This window comes from Canis lupus, chromosome 16, assembly GCF_048164855.1.
Source record: "Canis lupus baileyi chromosome 16, mCanLup2.hap1, whole genome shotgun sequence".
In the NCBI taxonomy this organism is placed as follows: Eukaryota; Metazoa; Chordata; class Mammalia; order Carnivora; family Canidae; genus Canis; species Canis lupus.
This window is the reverse complement of record NC_132853.1, coordinates 41,513,394-41,519,393: the sequence shown is the minus strand read 5'-3', so window position 1 is coordinate 41,519,393 and position 6,000 is coordinate 41,513,394. Positions and strand designations below refer to the sequence as shown.

General features: G+C 48.6%; 1 long non-coding RNA gene across 1 annotated transcript in view; it reads right to left on the bottom strand.

Annotated features, from left to right (window-relative positions):
* Positions 1 to 466: 466 nt before the first annotated feature.
* LOC140606822 (uncharacterized) overlaps positions 467 to 6,000 on the bottom strand; it is a 14,131-nt gene continuing 8,597 nt past the window's right edge. Inside the window, exons 2-3 of the long non-coding RNA XR_012009048.1 lie at positions 3,952 to 4,064; positions 467 to 940 (exon numbers count right to left, since the gene is read on the bottom strand). This is a non-coding gene — a long non-coding RNA (uncharacterized lncRNA). The remainder of the gene's footprint in view (positions 941 to 3,951; positions 4,065 to 6,000) is intronic.

Here is a 6,000-nt window from a genome sequence, read left to right as displayed (position 1 = left end):
TGCCCCTTCCCAGCTGGGCGACCTCAGGCAAGTTCCCTCTCCTCACAGAGCCTGTGTGTTCCCATCTGTAATAAGCGGATAATGACAGACCCTCCTCTTCCCCTACAGAGCTTTCCCGAGGATTAAATTATTCTATACAGCATAGAGTAATGTCTGGCACCTAGTAAGCTCTCACTAAATGTGAGCTGTTTCTATTTTACTTATAACATCCCTACCCTTAGTGGAGATTGTCGATCTTCCCTGCCAGAGGGTAAACTCAACCCACAGAAGGAACTGCATGAATGTGTGTTGAATGAACATATGAACAAATGGGGAAGGACAGGCTGACAGTACAGGTGAGAGGGTTCCAGAGAGTTGCTGCCAGCACTGCTCAAGGTGATCTGCCGGGGCTGAGCCAAACAGTGACCACTGCGGGTCCCGAGGAAGTGTCACTCAGGCACAGGGTCTTCTGCTCATCTCTCTGACTCTTGGCCTGTTCTTTTATTTTTTAAAAAAGATTTTATTTATTTATTTGACAGAGAGAGCACAGTTGCACAAGCAGGAGGAGCAGGAGAGGGAGAGAGAGAAGCAGGCTCCCTGCTGAGCAGGAAGCTCTAGGCAGGACTGGATCCCAGGACCCTGGGATCAGAACCTGAGCTGAAGGCAGATACTTAACCAACTGTGCCCGTTGGCAGTTCTTGAAGGCCAGTGTTTCAAGTGTCTCCGGATGCCTGGCCTCCCCCATGTGGGTGCAGGAATGAGGAGGGGAGCACTGAGCACCCTGCTTGAACCCCTTCTTTGTAGGTGGCGGAAGGCAGGCCGGCCCTGACTCCAGTGACATGGTGGCTGAGTCCTACCCTGAGGGAAGCTGTCATTTCTCATCCTGTGGCCTCAGAATCCAGCTTCTGGTGATGGGCAGCCCTCTTCCCTGAGGATTCTCAAATTTGCTTCTTCATCTCATCTGCATGTCAGATTTTAGGAAAGTAAGAACATGGTGTTATTTGGAGCCCTTTCTTCACCTTGTGCAGGTTCCCCATTCCTCCATACTCACGGGAGAGGGTGAGGGGCTCTGGGGAGAAGCTGAGAACTGGCCAAAGCTCCTGCGCCTGTCACCTAACTCTCCCCAGCCCCCACCCCTTGCTCAGCTCAGCTTTCCTGACCTAGGGAAGATACACCTGCAAGGGTCCTTCTCAATCCCCTGGGCAGGGTTCCTGCTGGGAAGATGGATCATGGGGTATTTTTGCCCCTGACTTGCGCAGAGATGCTTGGCCCCCTCCTTTGGGCTGCCCAACTGTCAATATGGACTCTTGCTCTCTGAATTAGTCCTCCATCTACACTTTATTTTTTTATTTATTTATTTTTTTCCCATCTACACTTTAGAGCAAGGCTCGGTGACTTTATTCTGTCAAGGAACAGAGAGTAGATATGGCTTTGAGTGTCATACATGCCATCTTCCCTACAATTATTCCACCCTTCTGTTGTAGCATGAAAGCAATCGGTCAATATGTAAACCAATAAGCAGGGCTCAATCTCACAACCCCGAGATCGTGACCTGAGCCAAAACCAAGAGTCGGATGCTTAACTGACTGTGCCCTAGATTTTTTTTCTAAGATTTATCTTTTTTTAATATATTTATTTATTTATTTATTCATGAAAGACACAGAGAGAGAGAGAGAGAGAGAGAGAGAGGCAGAGACACAGGCAGAGGGAGAAGCAGGCTCCATGAAGGAAGCCCGATGTGGGACTCGATCCCAGGACTCCCGGGGCACCCGCTCAACCACTGAGCCACCCAGGCATCCCTAAGATTTATTTATCTATCTATTTATTTGAGAGAGAGAGCACGCACGTGTGTGAGTCGGGGGAGGATCAGAGAGAGAGGGAGAGAATCCTCAAGCGGACTCCCCACTGCATGGAGACCCTGAAATCATGACCTGAACAGAAATCAAGACTCCAATACTTAACCAACTGAGCCACCCAGGCACCCCGAGGCTGACAGATTGGATGGAAATTGAGCCAACTAGGTTGTGTTTTTCCTTCTATTTCCTCCAGAGCCCCAGACCCCAGGAAGGCATTTCCTAGGGAACAGGCCAACTGTCTTGGGCACAACCGAAAAGTCTCAAAGGAGTCTCCTCATTCTGGAAGAATTATTGCAGCCTTCCATCCAATGTCTTCTTCTTCTTTTTTTTTAAGATTTTATTTATTTATTAATGAGAGACATACACAGAGAGAGAGAGAGGCAGAGACACAGGCAGAAGGAGAAGCAGTCTCCATGCAGGGAGCCCGACGTCAGACTCGATCCCAGGTCTCCAGGATCAAACCCTAGGCTGAAGGCAGCGCTAAACTGCTGAGCCACCCGGGCTGCCCGCAGCCTTCCAATGTCTTGAAAATGAGAAGGGAAGCAGCAACTATTATAATCGCTGTGTGTGTACACACATGCACATACATGAGGATCCATAATCCTTCCTTCTCTGACAATCACCTCTCACCTCTTAACTGGGCCCTCCACTTCTCTGTCAAAAAAGGTAGAGTCCCTTAGATATCCCAATAGCCATAGCACACTGGGTTCTGGGGGCCTCAAAGCCAACTTTCCTAGAATCCAAATAAGCCTGGCCACCAACACCCAGTGAATGAGACAGGTCACTCCCTCAAAGCCAGCAAACCAGAACCATGGCTGAGCAGCTACTGGTGTATTCCCAAACAGCATGCAGAACTGGGAGGAATAGTCAGGATGGGCTGAAAAGAGACCTGCCAAGGCCAACGGGCCGCCTTGAGAGGAGTTCTCAGGTGACTAGAACTCAGCCCCTCCCACCCTGGGTGCCTTGACCCCAAAGCTAGCCCACCACTGCCCACAGGTCATGCTGCCTCTCCAAAAATCAGCCCATACATACACTGGGAGCCTGAAGTGGAGGAGGCAGTGAAGTGAGGGTGTACAAGGAAAAGGGGACAGCCACATGCATATATATGCACAAACATACAAAGACTGGCTTGTTCCTGTTAACTTGGCATCACAACACATTATCTCTAATGCTCTCGCTCCTACATAAGGTCATTGACCTCAAGAGCCAAGGGAGATCTTATTATCCCCATTGTACAGATGAAGAAATTGATGTTCAAAGAGATTGTTTGACTCACCCAGATCACAAAGCCAATCAGAGGCACAACCAGGAGTTGGATCTGGGCCTATCTCAAAACCCATGGGCCTAAGCAGAGACACCAATTTTTTTTCTTTTAAATACTTAGGTATTGGGGTGCCAGGGTGGCTCAGTCAGTTGGGCTGCAGACTCTTGGTTTCAGCTGGGGTTGTGATCCCAGGATCCTGGGATGGAGCTCCATATCAGGCACCTGGTTCAGCTGGGAGTCAGCTTGAAGTTCTTTCTCTCCCTCTCCCTTTGCCGCTCCTCCCACTCGTGCACCTGCGTATGTGCACGTGCATGCATGCTCTCTCATAAATAAAGAAATCTTTAAAAAATAATAAAAAAATACTATGGTAGTGGTAGTCAGGATAAAAAAAAATCAACTCTGGACTTCCTCTAAGTTATTTTATGGTTTCTATTGTTTGTATTTTTAATTGTATGGCAGGTGGGACACCGGGCACAACCATCTTAACGATACACAGAACAATCTCCAGAAATTCTAGTCCAGCTGCACAAATTGCTTCTTGAACTACCTGTTCCCTGGTTGTGCCAGGCTCTGTCAGGGATGAAGTTTATTTGGCTCGTGATACATTCAGGCCTCCTGTGCTCACAGTCCCACACCATTTGTGTAAACAAAGGAGAGGAGATGAATGCACGTGTGTGAGGTCTGTGTTTGTTGTATATAGATACGCATGGTCCACGCCACCCAGAGCACCCAAGAAACTAAACATCTTGGCTGCCTCTAGGAAGGCCAAATGGGTTGCCAGGGAAGCGATTATAAAATCTCACCAGATAATATTATATGACTTTGGAATTTTGTACCATGGAGATGTCTTACCTATTCAAATAAATAAATAAATAAGTGCTTTGCAATGTTTACAACCTCGTTTTAAGGAAAAACAACATAAAATGTGAATCCAGTAGCTTCTGTGTTCAACTCTCCCGACATACCTGGGACAAAACAAAAACAAAAATCTGGTAACTGTCTCGTAGCAATGCAGAGAGAAAAATACAGAGCACCCAATACAATTTAAGGCTCAGCAAATGAGATTTGTGCAGAATGAGGATCCAGAGGGGGAAGCCAGGAAAGCGAGAGGGAGGGAACTGGGCAGAGAAGAGATCTGGTACCAAGTAGGGAGGCGGGGGAGGGGGCTCTGGAGGCCAAGCCCCTCCCAGTGTGAGTTGGCAGTGGGGGTGGGGGAGGGAAGGGGGGGGAGACATTTAAAGAGAGAGGAGCCCAGCCGGTGATTCCTGCCCTTGAGATACACCAGGAAGTCGAAACAGGGGAAGAAGGTGGAGCCATGGAGAACCAGCCCCTCGCACATCACTGGAACTTCAGGGGACCCTTCGCCAATCTGAGACTTGGTTTCTTTGTCTATAAAATGAAGGGTTTGGCCCAGAAAGATCTCCAGGTGCCTCACAGCTCTAATATTCTCTGATTTGATGGCTGCAGCCTTCTGCAAACGTGCATAAAATAGATTAGTTTTAAGCAGTAGTAAAAACAAAACTGAAAATCAGATTTATCATTTTAATTAAATATACTTTACATTCTCAATTTCTAGGGAGCAAAATGCAACCCCCCTATCAGTTTTCCCTTCATGGGAGACATTCATGTCTGATGCACAATTTAAGAAAATGCTGAAACACCCCCTAAGAAGATCCACGATTAACAAGCCCCTAACAGGTATTTCTTATCAGGAAAGTGGGACTTGTAGGGAGAAAAAAAAGAACATAAAAAGGAAATGTCAGGGAGGGAGGGTCAAGTGGGTCAGGGTACGAAGGACTAGAAATCAGCGGCTAGGGACAACTTGGTTTTGTCTCCTCTCTCCCCTCAGAAGTAGTAGCTAGCCCTGGGAACTGAGTGGAGCTTGCATGGGGACTCCAGAGCCGGGAGTGTTTGGTCCTCAGCCCCAGTGACATTTGGCCAATCGCTCTCTGAATTTTAGAGTGCTCAACTATTACAGGGACCTAAAAACATCAACTTCAGGGCCAGCCCGGGTGGCTCAGCAGTTTAGCGCCGCCTTCAGCCTAGGGCCTGATCCTGGAGACCTGGGATAGAGTCCCTCGTCAGGCTCCCTGCGTGGAGCCTGCTTCTCCCTCTGCCTGTGTCTCTGCCTCTCTCCCTCTCTCTCTCTCTCTCTCTCTCTCTGTGTGTGTGTGTCTCATGAATAAATAAAATCTTAAAAAAAAATCAACTTCAGGGAGTGCTGGACAAACGTAGGAGAATATATCCTAAAACACTTAGGAAAGTGATAAAGTGTAAAGCGTGTGTGCAAAAACTGTATTTTGGAAACTCAAATTGGGATCCAGAATGCCTGGTGCCCTCTGGTTAGATACCGCATCCTCTCGGCATGCTCTACCAGCCTTCCTCCCCGCCACGCACTTTCTCCACCCAGGCTCTTGATCCCCACGGAGAGAGAGAAGAAAGCTGAGCTTCACCCAGTGGGGGGGAGTGTCATTTCCTGGGCTCTGGGCTCCACAGTCTGGGGGACCATAAATTAACAAATATGGTTGTAAATTACCAGATAACTCTGGGCTGGGGTCACCAGCAGGATAGATGAGCATCAACAGAATTAAATCTTCAGCAAGGGCTCCCTGAGTCACAGGGAGCCCTTGGATGCCTGCGGGGGTGTGGGAGGGCAGTCAGGGGCTGGGGGTGACAGAGGAATTTGTTTTGAAAACCAAAAACACTCAGAAATAAAATCAGGAATCCCCACCGCCACCACTCTTCCCCCCCACCAAACAGTCCAGAGTGAGTCAAGTGCCCAGGCCTCTGCCAGCTGGGGCATTCCCTGCCGCAGCCGCAGCCAGTCGGGGCATCCCCCCCAGGTGCCCATTATTCGTGATGACAAGAGCAAATAGAGACACTTGCATCGAACTGAGGAGA